This window comes from Macaca nemestrina, chromosome 10, assembly GCF_043159975.1.
Source record: "Macaca nemestrina isolate mMacNem1 chromosome 10, mMacNem.hap1, whole genome shotgun sequence".
Classification (NCBI taxonomy): Eukaryota; Metazoa; Chordata; class Mammalia; order Primates; family Cercopithecidae; genus Macaca; species Macaca nemestrina.
Window position 1 is genome coordinate 75,095,848 of NC_092134.1, and position 15,253 is coordinate 75,111,100.

The following is a 15,253-nucleotide window of genomic DNA, read 5'->3' on the forward strand; positions in this document are numbered from 1 at the left end:
CTTTATAAAACCATCAAACCTCATGAGACTTATTCACTATCACAAGAACAGCACAAGAAAAACCCATTCCAATGAGTCAGTGACCTCCTCCCAGGTCCATCCCATGACACATGAAGATTATTACAATTCAAGGTGAGATCTGGGTGGGAACATAGGGCCAAACCATATCAAGTATTAATCTCATTCATGAAGGCTCTGCCCTCATGATGTAATCACCTCCTGAAGTCCCCACTTCTTAATACTACTACATTGGATTGGGATTTTTTCAACATGAGTTTTGGAGGAAGACAAACATTCAGGTAGGTGGTGATCACCAGTGTATGTTTACTCCAACCTGCCTGCCATATGGCTTCTCTGTGCAACACTTGGATGTGTGGGCATATGCTTGGAGAAGATGGAAGGCTAAACTTTACAGGGGTGTAGAATTTCCCAGAGTACAATTATAATTACTTATTTGCATAAAAAATTGTATAGCTATTATAATGGATTCAAAGTGCATAAGGAAGAAAAGTGAAGACAAGAGAGGGCTGAAGATTAGGAAGAAAATTGATGAAAGCTTTCAGTGTCTTTAAATAGTTGTTTTCATAGATAATTGAGAAAATACACTAAAAATATAGGACATCTTGTTCAGGGAATGAAATGTATGAATGTATGATTTTGAACTTGGAGCAGTGGAGAGAATGCTGAATTGGAGTGGAGGAAATATTTATTGCAGATGAAATGGCTAAGGTACTACAAGACCAGAATATTCGTTAAAACATCTACAGGATGTTGAAGATACTCAAAATTGAAAAGGAGTAGATGGAACACTGGGATCAGCTTTGTATTTCAGCAAGATTCCTTCAGTTACCATGAGGAAAATGGATTGGAAGATATCGGCACTAGAGAAAGGGAAACCATTGCTGAAACCCTGAGATTACGGTGATTCAGACTAAGGCAGTGGTAGGGAAGATGGAAAGACATTGATGTTTTCAAGAAAACTGAGGTCATAGAGGGACTAGGTGTGTGACTGGGAGTAAGGAAGGAGTCAAGGCATCAGGATCATGTGACGGGCAGATGCTATTGCCATTCTCTGAAACAGGAAAAAGAAAAGAAAAAGCTGATCTGGGGACCACCTAAACCACTAATGATAAATCACCTAATTCATATGAGTATAAATATGTCACAGAAAAGACAACAATTAACATCTCTATATGAAAATTCCAGCTCACATTTACAGTTTGAATGTTGATAATACACTTTCATGGGAGCCCAGTGGTTTGATACAGTTTCTATAGCAGCAGCACACAATGAAGGCTTTCAAGTCTAGAAGAAAAACTAAATTATTAATAAAGTTGATCTTGACAAAACTGCTCTGCCTGAAGATTAAAGGAGTCCCAAACATCATCAAAATTAAATATTAAAGTAAGCTATTTCAATTTCTTAATAGACAAGGCAATATCTGGTTTTTAAATTTACATTTAAAAAAATCAGTTAAAAAGCTTAACATCAGTGAAACTTGATTGAATTAATAAAGAAATTAACATTGTGCTCTGCAACAGACAACCTGAATATTAAAAATATTTAATGAATGAATATAATTTTGTTGCCTACTATACTTTCTCAGTGACAAGTTCATGTTTACAAGTTAATGTGAATGTGAGCACAGGTTTTAGGAAAACCTGTTTCCAGAAAGTTACTTTCATACATCTCTACTTTCTATTTGCTGAATCTCAACCTTCTGAATCTCATGGAAAAATCAACATACCAACCTACATAGTAAGAATTTGTGATTCATTCAAATCATAACCCAATATCCATGTTAATTACCATGATTTAATTATAGCCTCTTCCCCATTTCCAGAATATTTATGAATTATTCTTTGTGTAATCCCAGGGTACATTATTAATGCACATCAAAGGACAGTTTAGTTATAAATATTAATGACCTGCACAAAGCAATTTGGGGCATGAAATTTTATAACACAGCCATTTTTTGTATTTAATTTCTCATATTGCTTGATTATAAATGAGTTTCAACTAGACATGAGTATTATTTTATTCTTTTTTGGTGGTAGGTTAGAAATTACAGTATTATAATAATCAAATTTTTAAAAATACAACATAATGTAATCCATGGCAATTCTTGAAATTTCCATTTGGTTGTAAAATATGGCTTGTTGTAATAATTAAGTACATAACAACCTAAGGGCTAGAGAACAGTTGCTTGATCACATTTACAAGAAGTAATTTATATTATCGAGAGGAAGTAAGAAATTTTTAACATAAAGGTAACTTGGATCTGCTGGATTTCTTTTCCATTAGTCTTGTAAAGACAGGCCTATCTGATACAAGTTTTCCAATAATTATTAAAGAAATCTAGTGCTTTCCTTCCCCACTTACAGGACAAGTGTTTAAGGATATGTGAACTTCTTAAAGCACTTTACTTTCAGGCTTCCATGACTAATTATCAGGGTAGCTATTTATAACTAATCTAGTTTCAAAAATTTGTAAGTGTTTCTCAATTATTATCATATGCAGCTCAAGTCTAAACATGGCAGTACACGTCAGGAAAGTCTGCCAGTAAACCTTACTCATCATTTTACTATTTAGAGTGCTACAATTTAATATGGATGTTAACAGCTTAAAGAGTTCTGAGAGGGCTAGAAATGAACTAAAATTTAGTAAATATTTTCAATAAAGATCTCCAGATTCTGAATTAATTTTCCCCCAAGTAATTAAAATATGGTTAGTAAAAATAATAAATATTTGAAATTGTATTAAAGTTTTTGACCCTATGGGTTGCTCCTACCATGACAGAGCAGAAAACATGGATATAAAGCTCATTGTAAGTAGCATTCCCTGGGGGCTGGCAATGTGCTGGGCATTATGCTAAGCACTTTGTTATATATTATCTTAATCAGTCCTTATAATTAACCTATCAAGTGGATATTATTATTGCACCCATTTGAGAGATGAAGAAACTGAGCCTTGTACAGGAGGAGTTTGCCAGGGTCTCCAGAGCTGGTCTCCAGAAGGCCAATTCTCTTTAATCCCTCCTTTTTCTTCTCCCCAGGCAGGATAGAATGGTGGTTAAGAACACAGACAGGATGCTCTCCCCAATTCTTCTGTAGTCATTTTTAAAAACAAGATATGCCTCATGGTTGTTTAAAAAAGCAAAAAATAAAATAAAAAACTAGGGAATAGGCTAAATGACTGCATAGGGTCCTTTCCAAGTCTGACCCAATCATTAAGAAACTTGATCTTAGCATCATGAATGCTCTTGACTTCAGAAGTCAATAGTAGCAAAGGATGATTCACAATCAACAGGATGCAATGAGAAAAGCGCAGCCACTTTTTCTTACAGCCTTTTTTCTACTTTGAGCACCCAATCCTTAGAGCCTCTGTCTGGCCACACCTTTCACAGCCTCCTTGGTCAAAGGAACCAATTCCTGAGATCCAGTGGAAGCAGACACGCTTTTGCAGAAACTTTTCATTCATTTTAGAAAGCACTAGGGCTTCCACTTGCTTCAAGACTGCTCATATTTTATTTCTGTCCTTGTAGAATGTTTATTAAATTTTAGATTTAAAAAGCTGGAATAACCTACTAAGGTTATCTGCTTAACAACTCTAACTCCAGGAAAAAGTGCCCTCAGCGTGTTATTACTGTGTTACAACTTACCTGTGAATATTCCAGGAACAGGAGTCTAACAAGCTTATAGAGAAAGCCATCTGAACTTATAGCAGCTCTAATGATTAGTATTCTCGTTCTGAGCCATAATATACTTCCTTGTTATTTTCAACAGTTGCATCCAGGCAAATTTCTGATTCACTATCAACCCTTCAACTTTTGAAGACAGCAATCAAATCTCCTTTTACTCTCAAATGTTCCAACTAATCCCCAGTTCCTTCAAACATTTCTCATTTGACATGAATAGCAAGAGCTTCTGCCAATTCTGTCAACCTATTATAACATGTCGGTGCTATGGTTTGAACGTGCCTCCTCTCAAATTTAGGTGTTTCAATGTGACAGTATTAAGAGGTGGTGCCTTTAAGAGAGAATTAGGCCATGAGAGCTCCTCCCCTCATGAATGGGATTAGGTACCCTTATAAAAAAGACTTGACAAAGGGGGTTCATCCCTTTTCCCCTTCCACCTACTGCCATGTGAGGACACAGTCTTCCTCCCCACTGGATGATGCAGTGTCAAGGTGTCATCTTGGAAGCGGAGAGCAGCCCTCTTCAGACAAACGAACCAGCTGGTACCTTGATCTTGGACTTCCCAGCCTCCAGACATTAAAAAAAATAAATTTCTGTTGTTTACAAATTATCCAGTCTCAAGTATTTTGTTATAGCAGCATGAAATTGACCAAGATGGTCAATTATCTTCTTAAAATGTGTTCTACCCCCACAACTGCTCAGAATGCAGAACTGAGACATCATATAATGAAAGTTAAGTACAATGGAGTACCTTATAAGCTGGACATAGTGCTTTCAGGGATGCAATCTAAGATTGTATTGGAGTTTCAGGCAGACAAATTACACAGGTCAGGCATAGAGCTTACAAAGTACTTACCATGAATCCATGTTAAGGCATTTACAGTTGTTTTATTATTATGTATGTGGTATGAATTATCAATGATTTAAGCAGCCTCCAGCTCTACAGCCAAAGCTTTTACCCAAAATTTACTTTCCCATTATTTTAACATATAAATTACTAAGATCTCACCTTTATATAAAACTAAAAGCTCAGATATATTGAACTCTTACTATGTGTTGTGCCAACCACTGATATGCCTCGTCTCCTCACAGCCCCACAGAATAGGGACTATCTCATCATACCCATTTTTTTAGATGAGGTATATCAGTTTATTATGTAGGTTAATAAACATGTAGGTTATTCCAGCTTTTTAAATCTGAAAAGTAGGCTTAAAGAGATTAAGTGACTTGCCCAAGGTCACAAAGCTAGTAAATGGCAAATTTGGATTTAAGGCCAGTTGCATTCAAGCGCCAGAGGCTCCACCGATCTTGTTCTTTGTGTCACATCAGTGCCATCCTCCAACATGTTTTGTTTTGCAGTTACAGCTGCTTATATTCCCCTTCCCCATTAAGTTACAATGTAGAGCCCTCTGGATCCATTTGGAGATCTGCCCAGTTCTTCTCTGATCTTATCTGAAAATAGCAGGAAGCTAACTTGGGACAGACTGAACCACCACTATAGAATGAATACCTCATGCTGTTTACTATACTTTTAGTCCAAACAATATTAAGCACAATAAATTATCAACAGTATATAGAATGTACTAGTATAATTAATGCCTATTTCTTAGTCCACAAAAACTCTTGTCCAGCTGCCTAAGACAAACTGTCTCCATGATGAAATATTCTGGATTTTTTGTTTGTTTGTTTTGCTTGGGTTTTCCTGAGCCTCATCTGCTCTTGTCATTTGACAGCCTGCTCTGGGACATTCACAACCAAGTATCTGGGACTTGGTACTTCTGTCCAAAGTTAGCATTCTCTACATCTGCAGTTGTAAATACATGATATTTATCAACAATATTACTAAGAAGGCTTTCCTTCCCTACCACATGCTTTGCAAGACAGACATAGCACTCATTTTGTATGTCTTCAGTTTGTGGGGCTATGGCTCTGCTGTCTAGGGGTCTCTGGCTCAGTTACCTCTGTGTTTTGTCCCACTCCTTGACAAAGAGAGAGATTATGTTAACTCCTCCATGTGGTAGAGAGAGAAATCTTAAAAAATGGATGCCAGCTAAGACAGATTCACCATTGGGCAAAAATTCAATGAAATGTTACTTCCTCTGTATTAAAATTCAACATCTTTGCTGACAACAGCAGGCCAAAGTTTTGATAGTTTAACCATTTTATGCCCAGTGCTTATGTGGGTTACTTATGCAACATTGAGTCATCTAATATGCAATGATAAGAGTATTTTCTCATTCTCTCCCTATGCCCTTCCCATCTTCTGACAAATTACGTAGACTGTGAACTAACAGCTTGATATGGTTTGGCCGCGTCCCCACCCAAATCTCACCTTTAATTGTAATAATCCCCACATGTTAAGGGTGGGGCCAGTGGAGATAATTGAATCATGGGGGCAGTTTCCCCACAACTGTTCTCATGTAATGAATAAGTCATGAGATCTGATGGTTTTATAAATGGGAGGTCTCTTGCACAAGGCCTCTTGCCTGTTGCTATGTAAGATGTGACTTTGCTTCTCCTTTGCCTTCTGCCATGATTGTGAGGTGTCCCCAGTCACATGGAATTATGAGTACATTAAACCTCTTTCCTTTATAAATTAACCCATTTTGGGTATGTCTTTATTAGCAGTGTGAGAACAGACTAATATAAGGCTATAAAAAATATAACATAAAATCAATAATACATTACACTGTGCAGTGGACAATTATTTCTTTGGGCTGATAAGCATGCATTCCCCCCACTTTTGGTTACTGCACTCTGGTCTTGTACTAGGAAATCATCTCTCCTCCACTGGGCAAAATGTGGTAAGATCATTAATTAAGAAACCATGTAAGCCATGAGGTGGAGGGAAGGTATGACCATAGTGGTCCATTCAGATGCCTCTTCCTGGAACTTGACCCCTGAGCATCTGTTCATTCTAGTGGCAGCACTTTGAAGAACTCAAAGAGAAGTTCCTGCCCCATGGATTCCTGGAGTTCACTCAGTTCTTTTCCTGCTCTGAACCCCATTTTCCAGGATTCCTTTTGCTTCATAGCCTTCCAACAAATTTTCTTTTGACCCAGAGTCAGTTTCTGTTGTCTGTATCTAAATATCCTTGGGTGTTGTACATCTCCATAGTGCTACCTCTTGTGGACACTGCTTACATTTTAAAGAGCATCACGCATACTATATCATGTCTTCATTCACGCATGATTTGCAGCATTTATGGAAAGAAAATAAGAACTAAGCTAAATATTTCCATCAGCCTTAGCATTTTGCACAGTTTAAGCTAAATGTCATGTGAAATTTACCAGCTGCTCCCATAGGACTTTTCTTAAGAAGAACATTCTTTTGTGTTTTAGTTTATTTACGCACCGTACCCACTACTTAAAGATCCTCTTGGGAAGGGACATCTCCCATCTTAATTTACATGCTCATAAGAGTCACCCAAATTTGAATTCTGAGCTTGCTGTTTATTTGTCCCTTATTCTGGAAACAAAAGTGGTAGCATGAGGAAAAGAAAGAAACGCTTATAGCCTATTCCATTGTAAGTAACAGGCAATGTTAAAAAAAAAAAAAAAATCTGTATTTGTAAGAGTAAAGTGGAGATTAGGAGTGGAAAATGGGAAGATATTATTACCTCTTATTTGTTTAACTCGCTTCAAACAGTCTAACGCTATTAAGCATCTCCAGACACGTTGAATTTCTGTTTCTATCAAAATAACCATTTCCCAATTTTGAAGTCCAAAACAAGCCTGTACAAACACCCTGCTAGTTATCTCCTTACCATCGTCTACCTCTGAGTTTGTAGCTACTTCACCCTAAGTTGTTCCTAAGTGAAACACGAATTAGTGTTAGATGTCATAGCCAGAGGCCAGGAAGTCCCTAGGACTGGTGGAAGTGAGAGTTTAGCCAGCATTTGCATATCCTATTTGTGTGTGTCAGAATGTTTATATTCATTCCATATTATTTCCTCCCTGTCAGAGAAGTTTCAAAGCCAAGAATTCATTTTATTAATTCAGTGTGATCTGTTTTTCATCTTCTTCTTCACACCTGAAACACCTGCTGACAGCTTGTATCTCTACTGCCACATATGGGAAACCCTGGCCATTTATAGAATGCAAGAAAACTGTGTCCATGGTCTTATAAAAAAAAAAGTCTTATTTTTACCCAGTTGAATAGTTTTCTGCTTTACCTGTGTAACTTTGAGAGAAATATAGCCTAAGAGTATTGCAGTGTAATAAGGCAATTAATAATACTAGGGTCCAACAAGAGATGTAATGTGATGTTATGCTTCCTTCACCTAATGTAACACATTAGGTTTAAGCTGTAGAATATAAACTATGGTTGTCTTTATCTTTATGCCACCAAAGAAACCCATAAAGATAAAGAATGACAGCATCTGCAAAAGAGTTAGCGTTTCCAAACATACCTGTCATTTCAATGGCAGATGAACCATGCAATCAACCTCAAATGAAAGCCAGCAGACAGAAGAATAGAATTGGGAGAAAATCTGATTTCTCTCATTTCTTAAAAAGAATGGTTTTAATATCGTATGGTCTTGCATTCATTACAAAGGAAATTAGATGCCTTCACACACCAAAAACAAAGAAAGAGGGAAAAGGGAGGTTGGCAGGGTGGAAAAACTGGCAAGGAAATCTGTGAAGATCTATCATAGACATTTCCTGAAAGAATGAGAATACCGGCTTCTGAGCCCTGATTCAGCCTGTGCTGTTGCTGCATAAACTGCCATGATTAGTGCAGATATTTACTTATGCTTCATTTTTTAATAGTCTTGGCCTATGATACTTTCCATTTTAGAGAACTGGAATAAAGTCCGAGTTTGGAACACATTAAGACACACAGCACATTGTGCATCCTTTACCATCATATCATTTAAAATTACACGGGCTAGCAGCTGCCCATTCTTTTATCAAAAACAGCAACTAATATCGTTACATCTGCAAAACAAACCCACAAAAGTTTGATACTTATAGCAAAAGAGAAAATATGTTTAATGAGAATTTGAGCCCTGTGGACCAAGAGTCCTTCCCTTTTTTTTTTTTTTTTTTTTTTAAGAAAATAAGAAACAATCCCATGTGGAATTTGGCTGGGTACAGCTTGGTAAACCTGTGGTGGCTCTTAGAAAACTAAGCACCTTGCCCCTGCTCATTCCTTTCAAATGGGCACCACCACCCCACCCTCACTCTATTTCAGACTATGGTCATTTGACAACTTTCTTTTATTTCTCTTGTCCGGTATGCATAACATTTATTTTAGAAGTTATAGCCTAATTACTGTGGCAAGGCTAATACAATATTCTGTGTCAATAATGTGTGCTACACTAAACAGAATCAATACGTTCATATTTTACAGCTTGGCTTCTTTCAACTATTTAGTACCTAAACCTGTTGTTGAAAGTTAATTTTAATAATCTTTTGCACTTTCTATTCTCTTCTTCAATCAGCGTCATTTTACTCAACAGTCTGAGCACTCAATTTTTAAAAATAATTTTTAAATTATTTCTAGATGTAAAGGTATTTCTAGATGTATTTTTTCACTTAATAAGATACAAATTGTGTAAAACAACTAACTTTCCAAGTTTAGAAATATGTTAAAACAGTGGTCCCCAACCTTTTTGGCACAGGGCAGGATGGTGGTGGTGGTGGTGGTTTCGCGATGCAACTGTTCCACCTCAGATCACCAGACATTAGCATCAGTTAAGAAGCACACAACCTAGATCCTTGCATGCTCAGTTCACAATACGGTTCATGGTCCTATGAGACTGACACCATCAGTGATCTGACAGGAGGCAGAGCTCACACTGTAATGCTTGCTTGGTCACTTAGCCGCCGATCACCTCCAGCTGTGTGGCCCGAGGGTTGTGGACCCCTGCACTGTAACACACTAACAGGACTGCGCAGCCCAGCAGTTAAAGGTCCAGACTTTGGGGTGAACTGATCTGAGATCAAATTTAAGCTCTACCATTTGTTTAAATTATGTGACAAATTACTAACCTTCCCCAAACCTTTATTTGCTCCAAGTAACTTTGGTAACTTATGTGACAAGTTACTAAACTTTCTCCGAGCCTTGGTTTTGCAATCAGAATGGGTGGGATGGTACTTATACCATAAGGTATCATAAAGCTTAAGTGAGAAAATGGAGTAACCGGCTCAATACAGTGTCTGGCACAGAGTAAGCAATCAAGAAAGGCAGTAGTGGTGGCTGGTACAGGCTAACAGAAAAAGAGCTGGGAGTTGGACCCAGAAAACATGTTTCTATTCCTGGCCCCACCATTAACTGAGAAAGCAGCCTAAGTTTTCTCATGTGCAAAGTGAAAAGGCATAGGCTAGGTGGTGTCTAAGGACCCTCTTGGGACTGAAATTCTATGGATCTTTGTTAAATACTGATTATACTCTACCATATTGTACCATGCTTTTTCCTCCACCTGAGAGCTCTTCTGTGGGTTTTTCACAAGGCCAGCTCCTCCAGTATTTGGGGGTCTCAGTTCAGTGTTGATATGGTTTGGTTGTATCCCCACCCAAATCTCATCTTGAATTGTAGCTCCCATGATTCCCACATGATGTGGGAGGAACCCAGGGGTAGGTAATTGAATCACAGGGGCAGTTTCCCCCATACCGTTTTCATGGGAGTGAATAAGTCTCACAAGATGTGATGGTTTTATAAGGGGAAACCCCTTTTGCTTGGCTCTTATTCTCTCTCTCTTGCTTGCTGCCATGTAAGACATGCCTTTCGCATGTCTTATTCCACCATGATTATGAAGCCTCCCCCAGCCATGTGGAACTGTGAGTCCATTAAATCTCTTTTTCTTTATAATTTACCCAGTCTCAGGTATGTCTTTATCGGCAGTGTGAAAACGAACTAACACAAATGTCATCTCAGAGAGGCCTTCCTTGACCACTCTGTGTGAAATAGCAACTTTCTGCTCCCTCCTCACTACCTCCACACCATCACCTACTCACTCTTCCTCACATCACTCCCATATTCTTCATAATGTTTATCACTTGCTCCTCCCATTAGATTGTTAGCCTCATGAGCACAGATATCTTTTCAGCTTAATCGCCATCTTATTGTTAATGCTAACAGCAGTCCCTGGCACATAGCAGTTGCTCAGTAAATATGTATTGAATGAGTAGATATCACATCCTGTTGTAAACCCAAGAGAAATGAGTGTACATATTCACAAAATATTTCCACAAGAATGTTCTTAGCACCCTTATTCAGAATAACCCCAAACTGGAAATGACCAAAATGTCCATCAACAGGAGAATGAAGAAGCAAACTATTTGGCTTTTCAGTAATATTTAATGTATTTTTTAAGTAGGCAAAGAACTGGAGCATTTTATTTTGACTGATATACATAGCAGATATTACTGAGCTCCTTGATTTCAATATGCATGCTTTCATATAGCAATATCCATTTAAATCACAGACCTATGAGTTTTATGGAGCCTTGGCAGCATTTGGTCCAGCCCTCTCATCAATGTGAAATGACAACAACATTCCTAGAGTTACACAGCTATTGGCTGAAAAAAAGGTAAAAGGCCAGGCTTCCTGACTCCTAATTCAGTGCTCTTTCTGCTATATTCATCCCTTTGCCTATTCCATGAAGCAATGCAACTTAATGGAAAGAGACCAGGAATCAAACCTTGGTTCTGCCACTGACCAGTGGTGTGGCCTCCATGTGACCTCACACTTTCTTAAACTGCTTATCTCCCTCTGTGTCATGGAGTATAATAGTACCAACCTCAGAAATTTCCTGTAAGGTTAAGTGAGATACTGCGAGTCAGTGGCATAGTAATCACTCAGTGAATATTACAACCATGATGGAAACCAGGTGTGCTACATCCTTTAGGAAAAAAGCTCCACCTGGTGTGAAGTAAGATGGGAACCGAGCCACTGCCAATTCATGAAAGCCAGTAGTATCTTCAGAAGACCAGAAGATTTCACACCATTCTACTTGAAAGTTAAATGTATTTAAATATCAGTTTGCATTGGTCCTTTCAAAGAAAACCTCCCAGCTTCTTTTAAAAGTAAATAAGTATTTAAATAAGCCACTACATATTGTATTTTACATTCTAACCAAAGAAGTTGGTTTACAAATCTTTCACAAAGTAACATATTTACATTTTAAAAGTCATACTAGATTACCTATAGATACACGGCATTTTGAAAAGCTGTTAAAATTTCCAGTACATTTATTTTCTGTACAAAGGTGAATGGTCTGGTTTTAAATAAAACCACTGGAATTTTTATTTTATATTTTTATCAAGTTGAGCTTAAATGTTTCAAAAACAAAGCTGTTTGGTTGAGATAAGTATACGGAATTAGTAGGGGATGGGAAAACACTTTGAAAAAGCCACCCAAGGAAAACAGATATATATACACATACACATAGTTGTCATCTAAAGCCACAAATAGAAATCAATAACAACACCTTCCCCACAAAATACAAATGTTTTTTCATAAAATCATTTGATTCTGCAAATGGTCCCATTTCTTCACCTCTGCAAACTCTGGAGTTGTCTTTTGTTTTTACTAAACAAAATCTAAAGCTGACTGATATACAGATCATTCTTTGATGTTAAAACATCAAAAAATGACATTGTATTATCATATGACTCTTTTGGAGCCTGCAATGGTGGCGGGGCAGAGAGTGGGTGGGGCAGTGGGGGCAAGTAGGGAAGAACTGAAAGGAGAAAATCCCAGCACGGTTTTAAAGGGCATCACCAGACATGTGTGGTCCTATGAATGAGCCACATCAGTACATTAAGAGCGAAGTGCTTTTCTTGTCACAGGACAATTTGATGGTGGTGAAGGCTTTATATTTCCTCTGTTGTTTCTGAAAAGAAATGGGAAATATACTATTTAGATTCTGAGGCAACTAAAATAGAGGCATTTTGTGGCAGATGGGATTTTTATGAGCTGTTTGTCACCATATACCAGTCTTGTTAAGAAGCAATCGTTTTCTGCTTCATTACACTAAGATAGCTCTGTTTAGGGTTCCACTCAGCTGTGAAATGATTTTAAAACTTCTATAAGGAATAGAGATGGGGTTTTTTATATATAATAAAAGACTGTTGACAAAAATATACTAAAACACACAAAAAAGTGGTCAAACGCACTATTTCTGTGTCAGGGAAATAGAGATACGCTGAATCTCCTACTTATGCTTAATCTGCTCATTTATGCCAACAGAGAAAACTACATAACACTCTTATTTTCTTCACCTAAGAAAAGTAAGAGTTCCTTCTATGTTTTTACATAGTCTTCATGGCATATATCACGTAAATAAAAAGGGGTGAGGACCAGAGTGAGGAACGATTGCAGCTTAAAATATGTAAAAGGAAAAACAAATTTAATAAATGCAAGAAATACGCTACATTTTAAAATAGCTTTACATCCCTCAAAGCTAATCCACTTTTACGTTGTATTCATATTTGACAATGTTTTAAAGAATCAGCATTGGGACCAGGAGGAGCATAAGCTTATTATTTTAGAAATTATGAATTTATCATATCATCTTTCCTGGCTTTAATCCCTTGAATATAATTTGGGGTCATCAGAAGACCTTGGATCACACTGACCCAGTCACTTTCTTATGTGACCTTAGGTATATTAATTAACCTTTCTGAGCCTCACTGTCTTCATCTATTAAAAAACAATTAATAACACAAACCTTGCAGTATCGGTTATTTATTGCCCCAATAATGCTACATAACAACCACCACAACTTCAGTGACAGACAGCAATTCATATTTATTTAGCTCATGAGTGTGTGGGGTTCAGGTGATCAAGCTGAGCTCAGTCAGGCTTAGCTGTACACATCCATGTGCCTGCAACGTGGCTGACCTGCTCATGAGTCTGTGGTTGGCTCTGCCAGGGCTAGACTACCTGCTAATTGATCTAAGATGGCCTCAGCTTGCACAATTCGGGCCGTTTTGTCCTGCTTCATGTGTCTCCCAACCTCCAGCTGGCTAGCCTGGGCTTGTTCAAATGAGATGGCAAAGCCTATAGTCCCAGCTACTCTGGAGGCTGAGGCAGGAGAATGGCGTAAACCTAGGAGGCGGAGCTTGCAGTGAGCTGAGATCCGGCCACTGCACTCCAGCCTGGGTGACAGAGTGAGACTCTGTCTCAAAAAAAAAAAAAAAAAATGAGATGGCAAAGATGCTAAAAGAGAACAAGCCCAGTGTCAAAGTCAAATAAAATATAGAGACAAATCTCTAAATTTAAAACAATATATCTGGAAAGCAAGAAAATTATAATCTGGGGCATACACACAGACTTGGTAGTCTTCCGTATGTCCAAAGAACAAAGAGGAGGTTGAAGGTTTTATAAAAAGGAGAAATATGAATTGTTTTTAAAGAAAGTTCATTGGCATTAGTAAAGTTTTAGGGAGCGGGCAAGCTCTGATTGGTGAGTGACAGCCACAGACAGAACTAGTCTTAGAGTAGCAGCAGGTTGTTTCAGTAACATTAGACAAAACCAGTTTCAGATTACAATAGGTAGTTTCAGCAGCCAGGCTTGCAGAAAATTACATTCTTGGATCAATGCTACATGCCCTGAGTGCTTTCTCTCCCTGGTCTCTTGCCCCTATTTTAATTGGGTATGACAAGAATGACCCAATTTGTGTGATTAACTTCCAAACCAATCACACAATATTTTTTCATCCCTTGCTTGCATCACATTTGCTTGCATTCACTTGGTCAAAGCAAGTCACAGGGCCAATATATAATCAAGTGGAAGGGTGCTACTCAGTTACATGACAAAGAGTTAAGAATCCTGCCATTAACACCAACAACCTGCAGGCTTGTTGACTCTTGTAAAGACTGAGATATCTTGTGAACACTCATGAAGCCACTGGTTTAACAACTGGCATCCAGTAGGTCCTGAGTGTTAATTTCCTTCCCTCCCACATGTGCCCGTCTCCTTAAGCCCCACCTCAATTAATCCCCTAGGATTTTAATTTGTCTGTTCCAAAGCCCAAATGAAAATAAAAGTAATATGAAGGACTTACAGTTTTCTCTCCTTCCCAGGGTATTCACTCTCAGGGAGACAAATCATGTGATGCTCCATCATCAAACATTTCATGAAAAGACTGGGGAAATGAGATACAATTTTTATACTGAACTACATGTTGATATTGCATTGTCTACTTTGGAATCCACTGAAGAAAATTTTGACAAGCTTGAGAGCTGAACCGCTAAGTTAAGCCTGTTCTGCAGAGGCAGATATTCCTTATATACGCTGCTTCTTACACTTCTCCCCCAAATACCAAAGCTTAAACTAGTAAAATCGGCTCTGAAACAAAGTCAAATATTGACAGAGGGAAAAGCATACCTACATTTTTCTTGGAAACAAATGAAGTTTGGCTAAATGGTTGTAGGATTCTGGAGAGGGTCTATTCAGAGGAGAGGGGAGCATGCCTTTTGTCTCAGAAGGTGGGAGCAAGCTCACCAAAGAAAAGACTATAGGCCGGGCGCAGTGGCTCCCACCTGTAATCCCAGCACTTTGGGAGGCCGAGGCGGGTGGATTACAAGGTCAGGAGATCGAGAC

General features: G+C 38.1%; 1 long non-coding RNA gene across 1 annotated transcript in view; it reads right to left on the minus strand.

Moving 5' to 3' along the window:
• Positions 1–10,989: 10,989 nt before the first annotated feature.
• The window catches only part of LOC139356730 (uncharacterized), a 125,225-nt gene continuing 120,961 nt past the window's right edge, over positions 10,990–15,253 (minus strand). Inside the window, exon 5 of the long non-coding RNA XR_011609090.1 lies at positions 10,990–12,539. This is a non-coding gene — a long non-coding RNA (uncharacterized lncRNA). The remainder of the gene's footprint in view (positions 12,540–15,253) is intronic.